This window comes from Crocodylus siamensis, chromosome 1 (assembly GCF_052110815.1).
Source record: "Crocodylus siamensis isolate JL-2025a chromosome 1, ASM5211081v1, whole genome shotgun sequence".
In the NCBI taxonomy this organism is placed as follows: domain Eukaryota; kingdom Metazoa; phylum Chordata; order Crocodylia; family Crocodylidae; genus Crocodylus; species Crocodylus siamensis.
This window is the reverse complement of record NC_143395.1, coordinates 19,088,561-19,114,523: the sequence shown is the minus strand read 5'-3', so window position 1 is coordinate 19,114,523 and position 25,963 is coordinate 19,088,561. Positions and strand designations below refer to the sequence as shown.

Below are 25,963 nucleotides of genomic sequence, written 5' to 3'. Positions count from 1 at the left end.
CTACAATAGTAGAATGACGTCCCGGGATTTGCTTGAAAAGCATGTATGGATGCAAGCTTTACTAGCAGCAGTATCACACTGAAGGCTCACGTTCATCTTGTCAATTGTGACCCCCAAGTCCCTTTCGTTCGTAGCGCTAGCCAGCGTAGCACTGCCGAGCCTACAAACATGCTGCAGGTTTTTCTTCCCAAGGTGGAGAACCTTGCATTTTTCAGTGTTGAACACCATCAGGTTCTTGTCTGCCCATTTCCTGAGCCTGTCAAGGTAAGCCTGGATCATCCTCCTGTCCTCAGGTGTGGACGCTTTACCCCAAAGTTTGGTGTCATCAGTGAACTTGGCCAGTCAGCTTCTGATTCCAATGTCCACATCATTAATGAAGATGTTGAGTAATATAGGTCCAAGGGCAGAGCCTTGAGGGACCCCACTGGCCACAGCACACGATGACAATTGACTTCCATCACCCACCACCCTCTGGGTCCAACCACGGAGCCAATTCCCCAGCCAGCAGACAGTGGTGAAGCTCAGGCTGCACTTGGCCAGTTTTGCTAAGAGGTGATCGTGGGATACCAGATTGAAGGCTTTTTTAAAGTCAAGATATACGACATCAAACTCTTCTCCCTTGTCTAGGTTATGGGTCACCTGGTTGTAAAAGGAAATAAGATTAGTCAAGCAAAACCTACCCACAACAAACTCATGCTGGCTATCTCTCAGGATGTTGCCATTGGCCACTCTGTTAAGAATAGCCTCTTTGATAACCTTTTCTAAGACCTTCCCCGGGGTAGAGGTCAGGCTGATGGGCCTGTAGTTTGCCGGATCCACTTTTCTCCCCTTCTTGAAGATAGGCACCACATTGGCCTCCTTCCAATCTTTGGGCACTTCAACAGAGTGCTAGGAGTTCTTGAAGATCCGTGCCAGGGACCAAGCGATGATGCTTGCCAGCTCCTTGAGTACCCTGGGGTGTAAGCTGTCAGAGCTGGCTGACTTGAAGGTATCCAGCCTCTCAAGGTTTTCCTTCACAAGGTCAGCATTGATGGAAGGTAAGGAATCTCCCTCACCCAGGTCTTCCCATCCCATAATGAGCAGGGGCGACCCTTGGGACTGGTAAAAGACTGACACAAAGTACCCATTTAGCAAGTTGGCTTTTTTCTGGGTGTTGGTTGTCAGTTGTCCCATCTGGTTTAGCAGGGGTCCAATGTCGTCCTTGCTTTTCCTCCGGCTCCGGATAGGGAGCAGTACAACAAACTCCTTTGCCTTAATCCAAATAGAATGCAAAATACCAACTTCTGTCAACCACTAGAGGTTAGAGTCTTTCTAACACTGCATGCACACTGAAAAAAGAAAATACACAATGCAGTGAGAAAGATCAATATGAGAACTGTGTTGTCAGAGATGGTCTAGAAATAAAACAAAATCCATACACTGAGAACAAGAAACACCTCCTAATCATGGCTCATAATAAGAATTACAAATTTCAAATTTAGTGTGTTACAATTTGTTACAAAAGGAATATGCTGATATTCCTTAAAATAGGATAAGCTTGAAAGTAATTAGTTGGAAGCCTGCAATAAATTTTGTACAATACAGTTTTCTTAAAATAGTAAAACTGATACACTGTAGTACCTTTATGCTCAAGCTTAACTTTGTAATAAAGCTGTATTTTAACTAATTGAGAAATTTGCATGGTATTTAATCATAGATTCATTTATGACACAGTTTACTCCCTTAATATTACAAGATGCACATGACCATAGAGGTCCATTATACAAAGAAAACAGAGTATTGTTCAGTGATGTGAGCAAAGTTAAACACATGCACAAAAGTAGACATTGTGCAGTTGTTTTGACAACCCTGAAATGTTACTCAGTGGATTTCCTGTAAAGGAGGCATTTAAAACTCACAGACCAGTCTACAGACATTTACTCATTCAACATGGCTTCACATGAAACAGGGATAAAACAAGCTTAGGGAAGCCTTTTGTTGATTCTATAGTGCCCTCTGCTGTTTGCAGCCAAAACTTATCACAAGATAATATTCCAATTTCAAGTGTTTTTAATTATCCAAAGCATTCTACACTATTAAGGAAAAAGAGGGCATGAAAGCACAGTCTAAAAAGAAACTGTAATACAGAATTACATTTATATGGCCACTGACTAATTTCCAGAGCAAGGAAAAAGAAAACAAAAACAAATATATCTGTACCTTTAATAAGGTAGGAACATTTTCTCAACTGAAACCTAGAACCTGAAACAAAGTCCAGTGAAATAAATTAGGAGTATTTCAATTAGTTATGAGGTGACCCTAATCTGGTTCTTCACAATTCCATTGCCATTAACCAAAATATCTATAGAATAATCTGAATTCAGAAAGAAGAGAGACGTATTGCATACTGTGATGATTGTTTTTTATATCAACTTCCCTGAAAAAACAAACTAACCCAGATACTATTTTGAAATGATCCCATAGATGACTGGTACTTTTTAATTTAAAAAAATACAGATTTTAATTGGATTTTTCAATTTTAAATAGTAAAATAAAAGTATGTTTACAATTAAAGAGGGTAATTACTGAATTATATTTTCAGCCTGAAAACAACACTACTGTAATATGTTAACACCATTTAAATTTAAAAACAGAACAAAACAAAAAAAGAAATATTTTGATGCTAAAGGTTTAATGATAGACAAGGCACTGAACTGGTAGAAGTTATTGGCTATGAAACTGGAACTGGAACTGGAATTTGTTGATATGCACCCGGGTGCCAGCTGTCATCTCTCTTCAGGTAGAAAAATAACGTTGCTTCATTTCAGCTTCTTCAATTAGTCCACTCAGAGTTAACAAAACAATTGTTGAAGAAACAGAAAAATGAAAGCAAGATTTCTAATTTCAAAAACACTGTAAGCCTAGATGTTAAAGGCTGAAGTTTATTAGTTCTAAAACAGTCTAGAACATAATGATCAGAAATGAGTGGCCTGGTTCATAATTACTTGTTTTATTCAATAAATCAGTTTCAAATGAAAAAGATGATTTGATAGTCTTTTCTTAGGTCTCCAGCAAAATCTGAGCAATTTTATTTAATAAAAAATATAAATACTATTTTTATGAATTTTAATGAATTTCTATATAAAACTTTTTAACTGTGATTTATCACCTCCGTATAATCTAACTATCATTTATCATTTTCAAAAAAAGTAAATATTAAGAATCTGATTTAAGGTATATTAGGTTACATACACACACACACACACACACACACACACACACGTCCGGTTGACCAAAGCAAAGTGATAAATTAATATGTTTAGTCACAAATGTTTTAATAGTTACCAAGCAAAAAAAGAGATACCAACTCTTTCTTCAGGAAGGGAACAAAATAGTATAAAAGCAAGAAAAAATGTTTCACACAAAGTTTTCTACTTGCTTAGTTAAATCGGTCTATCCTGGGTTATTGTTATCAGCATTTCCACTAAGGGTAGCAATACAGAATTGCCGCTTGGGGAAGAAGAGCTACTTCTGTCAGCACAAAAACAACTGTGGTTTATAATATTATCATCATCCTCATCATTATTATTATTATTATTAATGTTACAGGGGTGGTCAACCCCTGGTCCATGAAGCCATGTAATCTGGCCCACAGGGCTCCCCAAGGGTTTGGAAGGTTGGCCATGAGAGAATGCTATCACTCCCCCCACTGCAAACCTCCAAGCCCTGCAGGCCAGATGACACGGCCCTGTGTGCAAGCCCAATTTGGTGTGCATGGGGCTGGGGCCTGATCTGTGGGCGCTGGCTTGCCATGGCCAGAGCCAAGACCAGGACAGCAGAGCCTATCTGCCACACCCAGTGCACATGGGGCCAGGGTTAGGCTGATCTGTGGCCCGTGGCCCAATGCATGCTGAATTGGGCCCAGTGACCAGATCTAGCCCAAAGAGCCAAAAAGTTGGGCACCACTGATACGCTGCACATTATTATGTACCATAACATTGTAGTATAACATTTTACAATAAGATATTCAGTCAATAGAAATCAAGCCTCTATTATCTAGCAACCTCTCAAGAAGGATAACTCAGTATAGCTTCCTGTGGAGCCAGCCAATTCAACTACTTTAGTAATTTAGAAAGAAAAAAAAAGAACAGCTATTCATCACTGTGGAGTTAATTTGTAAGTGATTTTGTTCTACGTGAACCAAAATAATTTTCCTTTCCGTTTCTTCCTGAAATGAAAAGCCAAAACAAGGTTTCATTCACAGACCAGGTAGAGTCTTCTGTTTCAATTTCAGATATGTAAAATAAAACCAATGAAAATTAAAGGTTTCACAGGAGTTATTTACAAAGAATGGGTTGTTACAATGACAGTAGCAGTGTTTTTATCCAATGGCTAGGCAGTTAGGGCACTTACCCAGGATGTGCAAGAGAGGTTTATTTCCCTCCCTTATCTTATACTTCCCAAGAGTGTGACACTACCTCTACTCCATAGAATTTCCTGAAGTGAACTGCTCCCATCTGAACTGCTGAAGCTGTTTTACTTTTCAAGGAATATGTAAATATTTCCAAACACAGAGCCTGGAATCACAACACACAAAACAGCCCAAGTTGACTGCCTGATTACTGGACTAAAATCACTCCCACTCTTCCCAGCTCACTTAAGAAAGTCCATATTGATGAGGAAATTGGATCTGGGTCTCCCATACTCTGAGACTGCCTTGACAACTTAAATAATTTGATAAAAAGGAAAGCACAACCACCTTGTTACTATAGCATACTATTATTAGTTGCTACTACAAGTTTCCCTTGATTTATATGGGTTCAATTTATGTGAATTTGCTCTTATGTGATGACTCTTTTGTACCCGTAATTCGTTATATGCAAGGTAAATTCACATATATGCGATTGGCATAGGCCTGGAAAACGCTGCATAAGTTGAATTTGCATAAAGCGAATGTACATTATAATGTAAGGAATTGGTTTCCATGTTGGCTGCTCCCGGCGCCGCTCCACTGCGGGCTGGGGTGAGTGTGGACAAACGGAGCCCCAGGTGGTGCAGAGCGTGGCACTCACCCCAGTCCCAGCTGCAGCGGCCCTGGGAGCTGCCAGCACCAGGGCACGGTGCAGCCGAGCGGCTACGGGGAGCTGTCATCGGCCACTCCCGGGATAGCTGCAGCAGGAGCTGAGGTGAGTGGAGATAGGCAGAGCCCCGGGGGGGTTGGGGAACGGTGCTGCCCAATGGCTGCATGCAGCTGGTGCCAGTAGCTCCTGGGGCCACTGCAGCCGGGGCTGGGGTGAGTGCCACACCCCGCACCACCCAGGGCTCTGCTTGTCTTCACTCACCTCAGCCCATGCTGAAGTGGCCCCGGGAGCAGATGACACAGGAACCTATCCCTATTTCTTACGTTATAAAGTACGTTTGCTTTATGCAAATTTGATTTATGTGCCGCTCTCCAGGAATACATGTACCGCATAAATTGAGGGAAACCTGTATATTGCCACAGTACTTTAAAGACATAGTCAAGGATCAGGACCCTACTCTGCTGGGCATTAGATGAAGAAAAAAAAAGGAATAGGATAATGTTGAAGCACAATCCCAAAAGTAGAATACTAGAATGCTGAGATCTTTATTATAGTGTAATGAAACTTGTTGATGTAAGTTTCTACTCTAATGGGTGGCGTAAAGTCGGAAGAGAATACATTACATGAACAAATATTTTGAAAAGATATCCACATCTTCTGTACAAAATTCTGCTATGCTCAAAAAAGTGACTGGATTCCCGTGTTGAATTCAATATAGATAAAGAAAGATTTTAATGATCTCTAACCAAGTTCTGTACTTAATTCAAGTTTTCCTCAATCCTCTTCTTGCAACTGTGAAGTGGGAATGGAGAGCTAAAAAGTTCAATTCCCACTTCAGCCTGGAGCATATCAGAGAATGGCATCTTATCACCACTGAATCAAGAAAATACCGGTTTTTGTTTATTGCTTCCATTCAGTTACTGAAAATACTTTTTTAAGTGCTCAAGTTAGCTTGTCAATTAATCCAAAAATATAATTTTTCAAGTGTTCAAAATAATCAAGACCAATCATTCCAAGTATTCTAAAATCAGAAGATTTGAAAGTTTAAACTAATCCTAAAGGATGTATTCCCCAATTTTCCTACCACCTCTCATACCACAGTTACCAGCAAGAGAATCATAGAGCCATTTGGTAAAATGCCAAATTACCACATTTACTCAATTCCAAGATGACCCTTAATTTAAGATGACCCCCTCAATAATTAGATTCTATATATGGAGAATTTATAAATTTGTTATAATTTTCCACATAGAGAATCTAATTATTATTTGAGGGCTGTTTTAAATTCACCCTTCCCACACACACATATTGCTCCAGCAGGGTAAGTACTAGCAGGGGCAAAGGCAATAGGGGTGCAGGCACTGAGGGAGACAGTAGAGAGCAGGTGATAGGGAGGTGAGGAGGGCATCAAGCAGCTTGATCACTGCCTCTTGCCCCCTGCCATGCGTGCTATCATTTACCCCCCTTATGCGTTCCCCTGCAGCCTCCGCACCCCCCTGCCCTCACAGCCCAGCCCCCATTGCCTCTGCTTCTCACCTGTTCCTCTTCCCCTCAGGCTTACCCTTGCTCTAGCACTAAAAAGCTCCATTCCCACTTCAGCCTGGAGCATGGAGCCTGGCCCCAGCCTGGCCTGATGGCAGCAGTGACAGCTCCAGCCAGGCCCTGGAGCTTGGACTATCCTGCCACACCACTGCCGCTGCTATCGGGCTAGACTGGGGGGAGGATGTAACAGGGGTGGGGGGACAGGGACCTGAGGCTACGGGATGGGGGGGGGGAAGTCAGAGGAGGTGGGGGGGCAGGCAGCAGCTGACACTGCCTCACACTTGATTCATAGATTAAATACAGTATTGAGCACCACAGACTTGTATTTTGTTAACAATTAAGAAATACAAAACAAACAATAAAACTGTTACCGCTTTAAACCAGTCAGCTCTAATTTATCTGAATAACACCATCTTGATTTCACTTAAGGAGCTTTACACATTTACCACTTTGAGTTCTGAAGTGAGTGAGTATCCTTCCTTTCCAAGCCACTCAATCCAATTATTTTGTCAGAAAAAACCACTCAGGGCACGTATGTTTATTAACATGCTGACCAAAAAAAGGAAATTTGAAAGTGTGCCCATTTTTAACACACTCAATCTAAAGAGAAAAAAAAATACAGCATAAATAGAATCACAGTTTTATGCCACTTGATTCAGGTTTCTGTAGAAACTGTAGTTATACCAGTTATCCACTAAGTGGCATTATTAACTAAGCTACACCAAAACAACAAAAACACCATCTTAACACAGTGAATATATTTTCTACAAATAAACTCATTGAAAACATAACATAAATAACCAGTTTTACTTATGCATGTCAAAATGTAGGCATTATTCCACTATTATCTTTAACATGTTTAGAAATTCTTAATAACCTGGATCAACAGATTTATTCACTCTCAATCTAAGTGCAAATATGTAGCAAACATCCCAGTTACAAATAAAACTGAGATCACAGAAAACATTTTAAAACCCCCCAAATAAATAAGCATCAATCAATAGTAAACTTTTAAAAGAAGAAAACAGCCATAAGTCTGAACTAGGACAATCTTATCAAATCAGTGTGCTCAAAGACAGGACACACCTTTAAAACTGGATTTGCAAATCTCACAGAAATGCACATAAAGCATCTAAATGACCGCCCAATTCCCAGAAGTAGAGAAATACCAAGTAGCTTCTGTTTGTCTCCAGATGTAGGTGCCCAATACATCTGAAAAAACTAGACCCATTATTAAAATGCCTAACTTTAGATAGCTATATTTGAAAAATATGCCCCTAGTATTTAAAAAAATAAATGTACTAAATATAACTGAAGTTACTTATTACTACTTAACCTTACTGGAATTGGTTATTTAAAAATATTTTAAAAATTACCTGCGTTTGGGGAAACAGAAAAGGTCTACAAACACTGAAACGAAGCATGCTTGGTTTCAGGATGCTACTTGGAAATTAACACGAAGTCATATATTTACAAATTGACTAATGTGCATTTGACATTTACAGGAAAAGTGCTGAAAAATTTTAAAAGAACAAACATTTATTAGAACTAGCATAGGTTCTGAATAACTCCTTCTATTCTGTCCATATCCTATTTACATGAGTGAACGAATGCAAAAGAAGCATGGCACACTAGTATTTCATTTTTTACAACTGCCATTTTGCACAACTGTAAAGGGAGCAGAGAAGCACTGTTATGATGCAGTTGAATACCTTACCTAGTAGATTAGATCGTTTAGATCCCCAAAGTGCACACAAACTACCCGAAGCTTTAGTCTGAGCATATATATAGTCTACAAACACTTAAAATACTGCACATACTTCAGCATTTGCAAGGCCAAGGCCTTCTATTTTTAAAAATGATTTTTTCCTAGTCAGTAACAGTGAAATCACATTAGGAGGCAGACCTATTCCTCACATCCGCCTATCACACACATTTGTTACGTGCCAGTGACTTCAAAACCAATTGTTTACATCAATTAACTCAGAAAAGCCCTGTGAAATATTTTCTTTGTTCCAGTGGGAAAGAAGGAGCCAGATGTGTAACTTGCTGCTCCTGCTCTTTTTTTCAGCTTTGAATGCAGGAAGTAGTGTACTTGAGGAAGTCAGCCAGCATGGTCTAAAACATCAGCCATGTTTGGTAAAGGTGTCACCAAAAACAAACAAACAACATAAGGATGAATTTCTTTACTGTCCAAGCCCCCAAGGTCTGAAACAGTCTGCCATCGGAGGTGGTTCAAGCACCTACATTGAACACCTTCATGAGGAAATTGGATGCTTATCTTGCTGGGATCCTATGACCCCAGCTGACTTCCTGCCCTTCAGGTGAGGGACTGGACTCAATGATCTTCCGAGGTCCCTTCCAGCCCTAATGTCTATGAAATCTATGAAACAAGTTTGTTAGAAATATTTTTTAAAAATGTTTTCATGATGGGGGCAGTTCCCCCCCCCCCCCCGCCAAAAAAAAGCGGGGGAAGAGTGAAGTCACATGGCCCAAGCTTCCTGTAGACTCTCATTTGTTACTGGTGATAATTCATGTCCCTTGGAAGGAAAATGTCAAGGGGATTTGTGTTTCCAAATTACCTTATTTTCTCAAATGCAGCACTCCCTAGAACACCCAGTGGGGGGCGGGGAAGGGGCAGAGTGTGGCACACAAAGGCATTTTGCTTGGCATGCATGCCTCCGAGTGGATGATGAGAAAGGGGCTGGGGCTGTGCTGCCACAACAAGGATTAGGCCCCTTGCAGCTGCCCTGCCATGTTCCCTTGTCACACCAACAGCTTACAAGTAGAGGTTGCAGGTGTTTTAGGCACTCTGCCCAAAAACGTTGCTGACCTTTGCCCTAGAATAAGACATTTTGTTTTTGAAAGGCAGAATAAAGAAAAAAGGATCTTTCTTTAAAATACTAGTAAACAGCAGTGAGCAGCAGCAGGTAGGGATTCGAGCATGCTCATTGTGCTGCCACCTGTGGAACATGTACAGAACTTTTCACTGTCACAAGGTAAGTGGGACTTTCACTGCAGAGCAGAAGTCTGGGGGGAGGGAAGGAGGGCTCTGAGATCTGCCAGATCTTTCGCATCCCAGACATCTACACTCCAAATGTCAAAGTAGACACCTTTCCATCACGTGACAAAATTCCTCACTACCTGTCATACAATACAAATGACAGCACAGGAGATAAATTGACAAATAAGAGATTAAAAACCTAGTGGTATGCATACATCATGGAAGTCCATACAAGCTGTGTCCCCCAGGGGGACAAAAACAGAGGCCCCAGAGCACCCTCTCACAGCAGGACCTGAGGCAGGGCTGAGCTGCCCGAAGGAAGAAACAAAAAGCCCTGAAGAGAGGACTCACTTATCTTTTTCAGAAAAAAGCCGAGCCGTACCAAGAAAGGCCGCCAGCACGGTTTATCAGCCACTTTTATTTCTTGCTGGGAGTGGCGCCAGCAGATGACGTCATCAAAAACCGCTGCCTGGCTGATTTAAAAGCCAGCGGTGGGAAACAGAGACGGGGCAGTAACACTGGAACCAGAAGGCAAAGCTGTTCCCTGGGCTGTACAGCGGCAGAGTTGTCAGCTCAGCAGGAGGCCAGACGGGGACCCACAGGAAAGGTCCCGGCTTCTCTAAAAGGAATACCCACCAGGCTTGGCAGGGCAGCCAGATCAAGGAGGATGGTGTTGAGGGATCCTGAGGATCACAGACACCAGATCCATGAGTGGGGTGGGCTGAGGCCCATACCCTATTTTTTTCTTCCCTTTTCTTTTCTTTTATTATTTTGGAGGGTACATAGAACCTGGACCAGGGAAGGCATCTCCAAGTCCCCCCCTGGGTCAAGAGAAAGAGCGGAGTCAACACAGTGAACTGCAGCACCTCAAAAGGGGAGAGCAGATACTGAGGCAAGGATGGTCTGGTCACCTGGGGTGAAGGGTCATCAAGGGACGGGCAAGAAAGGACAATAGCAAGGAGGAAACACCAGGGGGACAGGCCAGGGACACGCTGGTGGTTCATCATCCAGTTGTCCTGAGGGCTGGCACATGGCTAGGGGGTAGGGGAGGTGGAGCCCCAATAACACCTGCAAAGGACAGCGCCCGGTCTGTGAAAATCCGCGAGGGGGAGCCCCACCACTGAAGAAAACAAGATCAAGTCATGCCAGGTGAGTGTCGGGGCCTCCCTCAGGGGTGAACACGACCCAACACACAAGTCCCCAGGACACACCCCATGGACGGATCTGGGTGTGTGCTCTAAGGTTGCTAGCGAGCGCCTATATGAGACCAGATGGGTGCACTGTGCCAAACACCAACAAAAGAATGTATTGTATTTGACTTATACTGTCAGTCAACTTTCCATTTAGTAACCTTAGAACTTGTCATTCATTATATTGGCTGAGTTTTTGCTATTCCTCATTTCCTCTTCACTCCTTTTTTTTCCATATAATACACACAAGAATTTTCTTCTGCATTACTCCCTTTTTTTCCTTCACTCCTGTTCTTCATTCCACTTTCCCCCAAAATGTCTACACTTTATGCTTCCAGTCTAATATCCTCACTCCACACTCACCTACCCAAACCTACAAGCATCATTCCCAGATTATATAGGCATTCCCCTGCCTCAGATATTAACAGCAACAAAAAGGGAGGTTGGGACGTTCCCTTAAGCAGGAATCTCTCTTGCTTAAGGGCCATAAAGCCTAAAATTGAACCAAGGCTGAAAACTGACATTGCTTTTGTACTACCTTAAAAATGTTTATTGAGGCACAAACCCCATGGAAACAGATGTCCATGCCCCTTGTCATGCCAAAACTGCCCAAAGTTGTGGCCATAACAACAGATAGTAAAAAATCTGTGCTGCTGTATTTCAGATGTCTGTTTGCTTTATGGTGGGAGAATAGACATTCCCACTGCTTCAGAGGTGTGACCCCCCCAAGGATGTCCTTACAGGGGCATGCAGGATCAGCACCCTGTAGCTCTGAGGCACCTGCCCAGGTTCCCCCATTTGTAAAGACATGCTCTGAGAATCCTCCAGCACTGTTTCCAATCTTCCAAGGTCCCCCATTTTCAAAGGTGCACTTCTTGTTGGTTCCCCCATTTGCAGTTTTCCTGCAGGACTGAGCCCCTGAAGCCCTGGTAGCAACAAGAGCCTGACCCTATAAGGACATGAGGTGACATCTGTGTCAGCCAGTGAAGCAGATAAGAGGGAAAAATCCCAGCAGAGCTGATTTTGCTCCAAGGCAGGCATCTGTTTAATTTAGTCCTTTAACAATCCTGTAGAAATTGTTTGCTCTATAGTTTTGCATTATATTTCTAGAGTCCTTCTATTATGGATCTCCTTATTGTGGAACAAGGAAAGAAATCAACAAGATCAAAAGATCAAAATGCATAAAACACAGGTGCTAACTGAACATATAGTAAGGACATATTTATTGGTCTAATGGCAAACAGCTCCCTCCACTGTAGAGTAACTGAATAAAATTCTCTGGTCCACTCCTGCAAGAGTTTAGAACATCTAAATCAGGGATGTAAAACACCCCGTCCATATATCTGCTGTAGCTGGCCCACAAGTAGTCTGATGGGCTACCAAAAGTGCACTACCTCTAGATCCCACATGCTCCCAACACTGCCAACATGCCAGAGTTTCACGCCTCTAGACAGCAGTATGGAGCAGTGGACAAGCAGTTCTGCAAACTTGGCTTCGGGCAGCTGCATGCCACCAGCTCCATGCTGCTACCTGAGGGTATTGGAACTAGAGGCCTGCAGCTGGAAGAAGCCATGTTTGTGCAACTACACACCCATGACTCCATGCCACATCCTGAACACTGGCCAGCTGGTAGTATTGGGGATGTGCAGCAGTGAGGACCCATGTTAATGAAGCACAGAGCTGGAGGCATGCATCTACAAGAGGCATGTACTGGTGCAGAGTGCTGGCTGAACTGCACTGCTGCTGCACACCTCCAGCTGTGTGCTGCTGCCTGGTCAGAGCTCTGTGCTGCTATGGACCCATTTCCTTGCAGACACAATCCCCAATTTCTGTACAGCCTCCCAAATGCAAGCCCATGCTGTCACCTGAATGTGGGCCCATAAATTTAGCCAGGAAGGAGCAGCTGCAGTCTAGATCTGGCCAGCCTATGGCCCAGGGTGAGTTTGACACCCCACACTAGACAATACCTGTGGTCTCTGCTGAGCTCAAACTTACGAATCCTTCAGCATTCCACAATAAGTTGCTGCTGTTCTGTTGCTTTTACCCACCATCTCAGCTCTAACACTGACAGTACTTATGAACTACAGACTGGTATGGAGCTTCTTGTTTGCAGCTGAACCAAATCTGTTTGGCTGGCATCCCCCTGGTTCAGAATGTGGGATAGATTTAACGTTTCCTCTTGCAACAAGTTGCTTTTTTGCAGTATTTGATGTGCAGCATCTCCTGCTTGATGATTCATAGCTATCCTGCTGACAGAAAGAAGGGAAAAGCTAACCTAGAGATTTACTTTCACATTTTATGGACTGTTTTATTACATCTAACCAATTCACTAGTTTTATTTTCCTTATTCTCAACATGAATGCTGTATGAAAAAGTGTGGCTTTCCTTCTCATTTGAGTCATCATTTGAGAGAGAGCTTAGTTCAAACAGCATATTTCCTTTCAAAAAGTCTAAGAAGGAAATGTATATGCACGTGATTGCCACAGCCTGGAAAGCAGCTCCTGCAGGTAAGGGGGAGGGGGGGTGTGGAGAGGATTGAGGCCCCCATAGGAAGGGAGGGAGGGAGTTGGGCAGGGCTGGGGCTGCTGCCCAGCCATGCAGTGTGTGGGGCTTGGGGCCCAGGGCCCTAATGCACGGCCACAGGGCCCCAATGGGGAGCAGGATGAGGCTGAGGACAGCTTGTCTGGGTGGCAGGAGGGTGGGGCTAGCTTCCCATCACCGCGCAAATACCAGGGGGCAAAGGAGACTCACCCCCCCAGATCTGTGTGCAGGGTGGGGCAAGTGTGAGCTACCCACTGCAGGCTTGGGCTTGTGCCCTGCTGCCCACCCCAGGGCCTCCTCAGACCAGTACGCATAACCTGACACCAGGGAGTGGGAATCTTCTTGCCGCTGCACTGCCCTGGTGAGGCACCCCCTGCACGGGCAGTAGCACTCAGAGGCACAACCCTGCACCGCTGTCCCTGCTGGTGCCACATGCACAGGGGACAGATTGCTATGGCAGCGTGAAGCTCGCAGCTCCAAGCACCTTCTCTGCACAGCCTCATTCTGCCACGCAGTGTCGGCTCACACCCACTAGGCTGCAGAGGCCCCGGGGGAGGGCAGCAGGGTGGGAGCCTACCCCACAGCCTACACAGATCTGGGGGCACAGGGAGCCACCCCCCCCAGGATAGGACCCGTTCCTGCCCAAACCCACAGCAGGAGGCAGTGCAGAAGGGGAAGGGGGGAAGCTAGGCTTCACTCTGCAGCAGCTGCCACCTCCAGCTGGGGGCAGGGGGCTGTGGACACGGGTCCCTGACGTTGTAGCCCTGACTGCTGGTGGGTGGGCTTTCATTTTAAATCACGGATTTGGGGAGTTTTTAAATCGGAGAATCTGAGATTTTTTTTATCAGGGAAAACCAGGATCCCTAGTGATGAGGAACAGTGTGTTTGACATCAGAACTAGTATATAGCTTTATACGGCGTTCTCTTCTCGATGAAAAATGTTCCAAAATTCCAGAGCCTAATTATGTGCTTGACACTTTCTCTCTTTAGGCTCTGTAGCCCTCAGAGATTGAAAACAGTGGCCAAATTAGCAGAGAACTGTAAAGGAGAAACAGACCCGGGGGCAGCTCGAGTACAGTCGTACTATTCTTTACACCTTTGGATTCTGCAGGATTTCTCATAAGAGATCTCCTTCTCTTTCATGATGCCTCAACATTTTTTTAATTTTTTTTGCAGAGCAGACTAATGCTTTTACTTAACAAGTTGTTTCATTCAGAGTTTCTTCTGCCATGATGGAATCATTGGGAGCGTGGACCTATTTTCCTCAACATTTAGAAGCCAAAGTGAAGCTTTAACAGAAGTACAGTGAACATTTAACAGAAATACAGTTACATTGCAATATTCTTTATCTTGGGTTATAGAGATTCTCTGACACTGTAGAGGAGGAACCACAACACCTGCAGACACTGAAAAATTCTTACCTAGAAATGTATTCGTTCCAATTCAGGTTCAACAATACAAAGTAATGGAACTAGACATTTGAGCCTGCTCGTCATACAAAAACACACAGATTTGCATCCGGAATCACTGTGCTTTTCCTTTCAACCTTGCAGATGACACTTCCCTATCTTACAAAGGAAAGAAACTGGATTATGCCAAAGAAAGTCCAAACTTGTTCTTTAAAAAAAATCTGGAACATTAAAATAGGCTTACCTTAACAATTTTAAAGTTGTTTCAAGTAGACATGCAATATACATAATTTGGGTTTTTATTCAATACAATTATAGTAGATCAAACTCAACAACTTAAATGGGAACATAAAATGGTGAATTTGTTGCCAAAATTAGCACAGCTGCCTGAAAACAATAGTCACTGGTACCAATAGACATTATATTAAGAATTCAACAAAACAACAGACATACAACAAGCATGCAGCCTTATCATAGTAGTTATACTAATTAAAAATAAATATTTTTACATGCTAGAACTGTTTCTACCAGACTGGTTTGCTATAGTTTGGATGACCTGAGTTTCCAGAACAGGTTACTAAAACAGAGTGGCATGCATTTAATATTATTTAAGTCTGCTTTTCAATAAGTATTTTCAGAATTCTATTCTAGGTGCAGGGTGCAGCATGTTTTTTGTTTTGTTTCATGAGATCTGCCATTCTTCCATAGTCCAGAACTTAAGAATATTAGCATTTATTTTCCATAGGAGAATCATGTTCCCCAGCTCAAGATGGGAATCAACTTTAAAAAGCAATTATCATTAAACAAAAAGCCTTGAATTGCAGTCAACATTTACTACAGTATTATCGTATTAATGCAATGCCAAAAAAATTTTTACTTAATACACAGATCCAAATGTACACAATAATGAGTACAGTAATACCTCGGTTAATGAATCCTCTGGGAATGAAGTTCCTTTATAACGAAGTCGGCCTTTTTCATGAAAAAAATAATTGAAAAATGTTTCGAGGCAAATGCGGATTTCACATTTTACCAGAGAAACCCGCGAATTTTGCAGCAAGCTCCCTGTAGGTTGGCAGAGTTCCAGCCTGCAGGGAGCTAGGAGGGAGTGGGAGGAAGGTGGTGAGACCGGGGGCACCACATGCATGGAGATGGTCCCAGGCAGCCTGCAGAGTAGCTCCAGCAAGTATGTGGGGGAACGAAGGGGACTGAGAGCCATATAGGGAGGGAGCTGGGCAGGGTTCGGAATGCTGCCCAGCTGGGTAACGCATAGGGCTTTGGGCCTGGGGCCACAATGTGCAGCAGCAGGGCCCCAGCAGCAAGCAGGATGGGGCCCCAGGTGTCTCATCTGGAAGAGGGGGAGGGCAAGTTCCCCATTGCCATGTGCATTTCCAGGGGGCAGGAGAGACCCCCCAGATCTGTATGCAGGGTAGGCACAGGCTGAAGACTCAGGCTCCCACCCTGCTTCCTTCCCCCAGGGTCTCCACATCCCAGCGGGCATGACCCAGGCAGCAGGGAGCAGTGGGGCCACAAAGGTAATTGTGCTGCTGCGAGCTCCATGCTGCCCTACCAACATACCCCCAGTGTGTGACGCTTTGAGGGGCACAACCCCATGTTGCTGCTCTCACTGCAGCCCTGTGCACAGGGGGGGTGTTGCCAGGGCAGTACGGAGCTTGCAGTGATGAGGAAATCCTCGCGTGGCCCCGCTGCTCCCTGCCCTGCCAAGTTGTGCCCGCCAGGCTGCAGAGGCCCTGGGGGATGGAAGCAGGGGGGAAGTCCAAGCTTGTAGCCTGCCCCACAGTATATAGATCTGGGGGGTTCAAATCCCCTGAGCCCCCAGGAGTGCACGCAGTGGCAGGGAGCTGCCCCACCCAAGCCCAGAGCAGGCAGTAGGGCGGGTTTAGGGGGTTGTGCACCCAGGTCCATAGCCCTGGCAGTTGAGTAGCTTTGTGAATATTTATCACTTATCTTTGTGAGTATTTAAAGATATTTTCCTACTGTACCCCCCTTCTCTGACATCCTGAAATACATCCCTATGCTTCCTATGGTATTTCTGCTTCTGGTAATGAAGTTTCTGGTAAAGAAGTGACATCATGGAACACATCTACTTTGTTAACCAAGGTATTACTGTACAGTGCTCAGTCTATAAGTCACTGGGACAAGGAATCAGTGCATCAGAGCTACACAGTATAACTGCAACTGCAAAAAGAGCATCAAAAACTTCCTAATCCAAAAGTGGGTTTTCAATTACTGATACTGTTCTGAAATCTTGCATACTTAATCAGTTCCCAAAGCTGGGTTTTGTTTTTAACACTGAAGATTCCTGTATACATAGTCGTATGTCAGAATATTTTTTTCTGAATTTGCATATCTGTTTATGTTTTATAATTCTAATTAAAATTACATCAGAATAAAAATATCCATAACGAAATAACTGTAAATAGTTCATCAGTGTAATCAAACTGTTAACAGACCAAGTCACCACTGGCCAAAGCTGTCCAAATTAGAACGCACTCTTTGAGAAAAGGTTTTTACTGTTGGTATTGCCATACTGTGCTTTCTGGACTGAAGGAATTAACAGCTCCATGCTAAGGGAAAAACTAAAGAATCTATGCTTGAGACCATGATAAAGTTAAGTCCTTCCCAGAGGGGGAAAAAAAGGGGGGAGGGGGTCATTTTAGCTCTTCAGCTGAGGTGTTTGACTAAAGAGAAGCACCATTTCTTAGAGGGACAAGCAACTATATTTTTCTCACTAGAAGGAGACACACTTCAGGAAAAAAATAATTATGATAGCAAGCATTTCTGAGGCATTAAAAAAAAGAAATAAAAGTCACCCTACAAAGAAGTAAATGTCTAACTGAGCAACTTTGGGGGAAAAATTGTTGCAGCTAAGCAGTGGGCTAAAAAAAGAGAGACAAGTAAAAACCACTTAGCTCCTCTGCTCTGATTAGGAGGCTCTTGATTTAAAAAGATCAACTCAAAAGAAAAAGATTGGGAAGAAAAGGAAGAGAAAATTTCCCCCAAAACACAAAACCAGGCATCTTTTTGCCCTGGTACTTAGTCTTCACAGACTCTTCTGAGGTCAAGTTGCTAGAAGGCAAGGAAAAAGTATACGTATTTTAGTAGCAGTAGTTGGAGGGAGCAAACACGAGTATGGCTTTCTTGTCTAGTACTGCTAAACCAATTTGATCCCAGCTTCAAAATCTGCCTGCCAGAGCAGGAAAAAGCCAACAAGAGGAACAGTGAAATGTATCAGAAGAAGGAAGAGATGATAGTGTCCAAGAGCTAAATGAAGGGAGAAATAAAAGAACTTTAAAATTGTTATCCCATAGCAAGACCTTTTAATGATCTTTGTATAGGTGAAGCACTAGAGTCAATTAGAGTTCTGAAAACTGCATTGTGCAACATTAAAACAGCAATCTATTCAGAGAACAAGAGAATATTTTTAAATAATGTTTTTCTACTGTACACAAAAAAAGAAAACACCACCTCAGTGTAATCTTACCTCCTTCGAGTTTCACCAGTCTTCTAAATACTTCAGGAGAGACGGCAATCTGTCAATATTAAATTAAAACAGTTGCTATTAATAATAGTCTAACAATTCACTTATTGCTAAAACAGGCATGTGTACAACTTCTAAAAACATACTATAGGCAATTCTGCCTTTACTGAAGATAACATATTTGAGGTGATTTACCTTGCAGCAACTATATCCCAAACAAAAGGCTGCTATCTCACACTACAATTCATCTTGAAAGCAAATTACTGTTAATGTCTTTATAGAATGGAAGTTCACACAGAGCGTTCATGACCGAGTTACAGCAGAACTAAAACCAATAAGGGTCTTATTAACTGAAAGAGAATCTATTAGGAAGCCCAAGAGAAAAGTGAAGCTCACTAGATGTTGATCAGCTGTAACACTAAGTAGCTGTTCACTGGTTACGGGGTGGGCAAAATGGCAGATTCGGCCAGCAGCCAGACTCCATTTCCCAGGAGCCCCTGCCCACATGCTGGCAATGGATTGCAGTTCTGCCCTGGCTCCGCGCCAGGCTGTCACCGCCAGAAGATCCTAGCCCCGGAGCAGCTCCCCGACTAGCCGCATGCCCTGCCAGTGCTGCTGGGGCCGGTTTCCATGGAAATCCTTTCCCCGTGCTGTCACAGCACCGCCACTGCTGGGGTCTCCATGGAAATTGGCTACAGCAATGCAGCCAGCAAATGGAGTTCAACACAGACTCAATTCAGCCTGCGGGCCAGACTTTGCCTGCCCCTGGGTTAGCAGGACAAAGAAGTGACACTGAAAATATTTGAGAGCTCTCTTGCAGAAAATGAATAATTCCTACAAAGGGATCATTTTTATTTTTATCAGCCCGAAGGCTTAGAGACAGAAAAAAAACAACAGAACCACAAGAACACTCAGGGTTTCCTAAACACTTACTAGTCAAAGTTATATGAAGTTGCATTCCCCTGCTTCCCTCCACCTGGCCTCCCAACAAGCTTCAAGGTCCTTGACAGTAATCCCAGAATCATTTCCTTGTCTAGCAGTTGGAAAGGGAAAGGGGTTTTTAAATAGAGAACTTATCTCCAGACAGTAGCGCATCTCTTCTTAAGCTTGACTCTCCATGACATTTTTCATGTCTTCTGTACAAAAGGCAAGTATGCATGTGAAAAAGTAGATAGGACAAGGATACATATGCTATGGTCAGTTAATAAAGGAAAGTCATTATTTGATAACGAATGGTAAATTAATTATGGGGGAAAAGATTAAGAATAGTTAAATACCTTAAACATATATTTTTTTAAATCCCTCTCTATTAATCAGTGTGGAAAATTTACAATTCTTGCCTAAAAGAGTCAATTTGAAAAAAAAAAATATGTAAAATTTTAGGCCACAGTAGTCACAACCAATGCAACCTCACAGCCTCAGTGATCTATTTCTATAAGAAAAGGAAATAAATAAACATACCAAAAGCATAGAAAAAAGTAGATACAAAAAAGCAAGGAGGATTTAGTAAGATACACTTTTAAAATTAAATTATATTTGCCACTACATAGAAAGATGGCAATAAGTTCTCAATGTTACAGTACAAACAGCACTGGTTTTAAAAAAATAGGATATAGTTTGTTTTATTTTAGAGAAAATATAGAATTGTCTGAACAAAGAACCGTCTTCCACATTAAACAGAAAACTCATTCCTGGGAATAGAAAGTGATAAAGCCCTGCTCAAGAATTACCAGCACCACTTCTGGTTATGTTTAAACTGAATATTGTCATAAAAAAGAATTCAACTCAATTCACAAAGCATGGAAGCAAACAGTTGCCATAAGACAAAAATTTGGAGTAGAGTAATGTGCAGGCAATAGGCTTGAGGATCAAAAAACAGGATGTTCAAAAGGAATTTAACCAGCAGTATCCAGAATGAAAAGATCCAATTATTTAGCTAACCAGAATTTCAGATCACATCAACATGCAAAGATGTTAGGGGTAATGGTGTATGCAGGCCTAATTCAAAACTTTAAATCTGGAATTATCTACAGGAAAGCAAGGGGAAGTGCACCAGTATATTAAAAAAGTAAATAACTAAAGAATGTACCTAAAGGAAAATGTGGTTCATTGCATGTGTAACTCAGCTTATTTGGGGAAAATGAACATAATGCTAACAACTATAAAGAAGGCTTAAAAAATACAAACTTTGAGGGAAAAGAAATCATGAAATTAAAATTTTCAAATTTGATTGAACAACTGTCCTTTAATTAAAATACGGGATTTTTAAGATAATGTCGGCCAGTAATGAATTATTAAAAACGAGAAGGCAGGTTTTCATAATGTAAGGCATTATATTTCTAAATCTAAAAATAAAAACAAGGAGCAATTTAAAATGTAATCAAAACATATAAAATGGTACTTTAGTGTGGAAAAGCATAAATAATACCAAAACAACAGTACAGATGATAGGATTAAAAAGTGGGGGGAGGAGATAAAAGTGGAAGTCTGTTTGAAATCTTCTTTAAACATCAGGAAACAATTTTCTTGCAGCAAAGAATAAATGTGTGGAGCGGCCTACAAGGCAAGGGTTGAGGCAAAACATTTGAGCTGTTTGAGAGACATGCCAAGAGATGCCATCTATTGGGAAACTGAGCATTATGGGGAAGAAAGGAAAAGCATGTCCAAGAACTAAAAGACCTATACTATTTCTTCAAATTGACTGTTGTTTCTTAAACCACAATGCTTTTGTTTATAAAGGAGAATATTACCTTAAAAAAAAACTTCACTATCATTAAAACAGTAAAAAATCCCTATGTGGACTCCAAAGGAATCATATTTATAACATGTTTACTGATGCAAGATGGATGCCATTCCTACAAAATTCTTTCTTAAGTGAAAGTAAGCAAAAACATTTATAAAACAGGTTCATACAGCATACTGAAGCCCTTTCTATATTCCTTTATTGAGGAGGGGGCAGTTCTTTCTACCTTCAGATCAGCATAATAAACATGCAGAGGAACAGATACAAAATACCACTTATACTTCCAAATTTAGCAATAGCATTATGCTGCTTTAAGGCAGAAAGGATAAAGAAGATAATCACCATATGATAGTAAGGAAAGAACATTACTTATGAGTTGTCATCAAAACAATAATGAGTCAATTAACCCTGGTTAAAACACATTTATAAAAGGGTTCAGAGGGTTCACTTCAATCCCTTCAGTCCAAGAGTAAAGTGAACCTGAGGAGAGTAAAGCTTATTATATATGCAGGTTTTTGAAAACACAGCCAGTTTAACTTATGGCAATATACAGCCACCACTTTGAAAGTTTCCTGCTATTTAAAAATAACACAGGCCATATGATCTGATTTTGATAAAACAGACGATTCTTAGTGGATGCTACTTTTATGTATAGGAGTTAAAGAGAGCAGCGTTAAAAACAGAATGTGTATTTTGAATGTTGCAGATGAAAGACTAAATAAAACACAAATATGATGAAGTTTTAAATAAAGATAAAGAATGAAATTGAAAGAAAGGCCATATTCTAAAAAGCAAAATCACTGCAGAATTTCCTCAAATCTCAGAATTCTGTCATTCCAATTTCCTGTTCTACTATGAAGTTTCTTGTTAGAAAAAGGGAGATGTTTTTAAATATGAAAAATGAAAATATGGGGCTTATATTTTCAATATTCTATAAGAAAATCCCTTGTATATAATAAGGAGATTTAGAACAAGAACCTGGACATGGGGGCACAGGGTCTTCCTGTTAGGTAATTTGTAATACAAACAGACTGAATCCTGCTTAAAAGACCAAAAATATTTCCCCCACCCCCCAAATCTGAGGTTAGATGGGCAGATCCAGTAGAAACAGAAGGAGAGGAGGCATCTCCCAGAGAGGCAGAAAGATTCTGCACGGGAAACCCTAGGAACAGCCAAGTTTAGGTGGATGTTTATATGCTGCTGCTGTTATTTTAGTTAACAAAGGCAAACCCCAGGAAAGAGATAATGTGGACCATAATCACTGTGCTTATCGTCTACTCAGAACAGGGTGGAAATGCCATCTGCTTAGATTTTTTTTAAAATGCCAGTCAATTGCTCAAAAAAGCTTTGAGGATTTATTTATTTTTTTAAATAAAGCAAAGCCTTTCCAGAATGTACTTCTAAATCGATACAGAGGCTGTATTTGGCTAGAATCCCTCTCTCATCCATAGCCCACGAGAAATATGAAGAATAATTTTATAATACCAACCCCAACAAGAAAACTATGAAACTTTCTGCCATAAAACAGTACTTCCTGGATTGCCAAGAAAATATTGCACCCTTCCTATAGACAACTTATTTCAAAATAAACTAGAGATGTATCCTTACAGGTATATTAGATGGGTACTCAGGAGTTCCTTTAATACCACATTTTCAGAACTACCAGTTTTGCTGATTGCAGATAATAAAGTTCCAGATCTGAATTGAGGTACATCAGTATACCTAATCTGAAGGCAATGTTGATTTATAATGGTTACAGTTTGGGCCCCGAGATGTTCCCCATGAAGCCCACACGGTGTAGTCAAAAGTAACAGTGCCTACACACTTTCAGCTCTGTGGAAAAGATCTGGAATATTATCTAATGACATTTTAAGTTACTGATTTTTAGCAGGTTGGATGTTTGCTGCTGTTAATAAATTGGGGGGAGGGGAGGGTGTCAAAGCAACCCAAGACTTAGTCAAAAATGGTTAGCAGATTTAAACGGGACAGTTACTTAAACTGGAATGGATGTTATCTCATTTTATCTCATTCTTAAACTGTTGCTATACCAGTGCGCTAAAGAACTACTGTTCTAACCCAAATGAGATAAGCTCCACGTTATTTACTTTTAAAATTTTGTCTTTATAAAAATGCACACAGAGGGAGTGTTACTTTCCACAGAAGTAAATGTCTGTTAGTTACCGCAGAATAGTAAATGGTTGCCAATTACTGTAGACTACTATACCTACTCGGAAAAGTAATTGTTTATACCAACTTTGGACAGGTGTAAATGATTACAAAAGGCATGATAATAGAGAATTAGACCTGTGTATAAAGGCTAGAGAACTGCAAAAAACTTCACCCAAGGAATCTATTTCCATAGCGGGCAAGTTACAAATACACCATTTTGCTACATATTGTTCAAGTTGCTAATCTATGAACTTAAGGTAGCTTGGAAAACACAAAGATGCTATTGACAAATGGTAAATTCTTCAGACTTAACACCCTGACCAAACATTTTTGTTTCCTGAACTGTTCCAGTATGCTGTTCTGAAAACCTAAAAAATATCAAGTAAAAATGGGACCTTTCTGCCCAAGATAAAAGTCCCAGAGATAGATTACTTCACGAGAGGCAAGTACACTTCCCCATTTTTAATGTAATATATCATAGAAGCATTATCTTTCCATACTTGGATTGTGGTTTCTTCAAGCATAGACACTGGGAATGTTAATAAACTCTTCTTAGTTTAAGTGAATGTATATGAAAACCTTTTTTTGAGAGGGAGGAGGGAGGACAGGAAAGGATAAAGGACTATCCAAGGGCCATCATTTTAGTTGAAAGAAGCGAGACCACTGCTACAGTACATACATGTAAAGTAATAAAAATTCATATGTGCCTCTGAGGAAATACTGATCACCACCATCCTTGCAACGACTTTGGGTAAAATCTAACAAACTGCAACACAGTTTTAAGAAACCACATATCCCAGGAGTTACACATACTCTGGCTGATGTGGTTAAAGTTAACTGATGAGGAGATCTATTTTGAGGTATGCCATCTTCACCTGTGAAGTCCACCAACATCAATACTGGAAAGTATATTCAGATTTTTCTTTGACTCCAAGACCCAGAGCAGTAAAGAGATCTAAAATAAGTGGGAGAGTTACTCACTTGCTCAGCCAGTCACAGATAAGTTTCCCCTTTATTCACAGATTCAGATTCATAGATTTATAGAAGTTAGGTCTGGAAGGGACTTCATAAGATTATTGGGTCTAGCCCCCTCCCAAAGGGCAGGAAGTCAGCTAGGGTCAAAGGATCCCAGCACGATAAGCATCCATAGATTCATAGATATTAGGGCTGGAAGGGACCTCATCTCCACAGGTAAACTGCTACAACCATAATTTTGGTGAACAGACTCAACGATTCGGGAAAGTTTGAAAGGAAAGCACTGGCAATTATGAGACTTCCCCAACAGTAGAATAAGGCATTTCCTGAAAGTCAGGTGCACTGCAACCTACAAACTAGGATCTAAAACAGGAATAATCAGAACTAGACCTAGTCTGCAGAAGATGAAGCAGATTATTTCATTGAGACAAAGGTCCAGGACAGGATGCCAAAACCATCTCTTTCTGTAAATATAGTAGTCACCTGTTTGGACAAGAGCAGTTGAGGCAAAAGCCTCATCAGAATAAGACAAAGATGTCTTTATTTAAATAAACTGGACTTTTAGAACAATAACAACTTAAAAGATATTTGTCCCAATGTGAAGATGTATGGTGGACTGATTAACCAGTCAGAGGCAAAGATTTTGTTTTAGAGACCCCCTCTACACACAACACCTGTTGCACAATTACCTTGTTAATTATGCAATAAATTTAGATAAGCTACACAGGCAAAAAAACACCTAAAAAATGTCTAACCAGCTATGAAGTTATTGCTTGAAATGGTACGACACCTTTATAACTGGTTTCTATCCAGCTTTAATTCGCACGCATAGACAGTCTGCTGTTGCTGCTGCTGCAATCTCCCAGCTGTGGGGCAATCCACGCATACCCACACCTAGGAGACTACAGCAGTATTCATAGCTGATGGGGCTCTCAGTCCTGGCTGCTTGTGGGGTGCAGCCAAGACCAAGAGTCCCATGCCTGATGGGATCAGGCTCCCCCTACATCAGAAATAAGGCATGATTGGATCTAATGCACAATCCCACAATTGCACCTCCTCCAGTGCACTGTAGTATGGCAGAAGACATGACTGTGTGCATCACACATTAGATCTGCCTTTACCTGCACATGTAAAAGTTGGAACCAATCAGTGCTAACTTTCAATTGATGTCTCTGCCCCCCTTCTCCCCACCAAGAAGTCCAGAATGATTATGATACCACTGAATAAGAATATTATGCTGTAAGCCATAAAAGATACTAATGGGGCAGCTCATCACTAAGATGCCAATTTCTTCTGGACTCCCTCTTTTGTGTACCTGGATTCATAGTGAGGGGAGAGTAGTTAAGTATTTGGGTGAAACCTCTTTGCTTTAATGCAGAAAAAGAAAACAAAACCTTCTCTTCTGTACATGGACACATTCTCTCAGGAATTTTACTAAGTCCAAGAATATCTGACACACAGAAATGACAGTGGCTGAACTAGACATCCCCAGGGCTAGGAGTTCTGTGGTAGCCAGTAAAAGAGACTAGTGAAATGAGTGAGCTTAGAGTAACCAACTGCTGTTGATCTCATTAGTACTGAGAAGGCTGGCTATAGGGATTCATCCTACATTAGTAGACAGCATGGCAGGTGTTGCAGATAGCAGTAGAGCATTCCAGTATTCCTGCTGTATACTCTGATGCTGGCAAAGGAGTGCAGTCACTGATTAAATGCCTCTGAGGCCAACCAGTAAGTCATACACATCTGTGAGAACTTAAATTGTCAAGGAGGGCATAGAAGCCCTTGTTAATTCAGTAATGAATAAACAAGGCCTTCTTGATCAAGACTG

General features: G+C 41.7%; 1 protein-coding gene across 5 annotated transcripts in view; it reads right to left on the bottom strand.

Moving 5' to 3' along the window:
- CYRIA (CYFIP related Rac1 interactor A) overlaps nucleotides 1-25,963 on the bottom strand; it is a 71,614-nt gene that overhangs the window by 32,961 nt on the left and 12,690 nt on the right. For 2 of the 5 annotated variants that reach the window (XM_090031835.1, XM_090031839.1), the window contains exons 2-3: nucleotides 18,252-18,300; nucleotides 14,759-14,905 (exon numbers count right to left, since the gene is read on the bottom strand). The gene's annotated coding sequence lies outside the window, so the exon portion shown is untranslated. Of the gene's footprint in view, nucleotides 1-14,758; nucleotides 14,906-18,251; nucleotides 18,301-25,963 lie in introns of those variants that run through there. The other 3 variants (XM_090031837.1, XM_090031840.1, XM_090031834.1) reach the window with 2 other exon arrangements.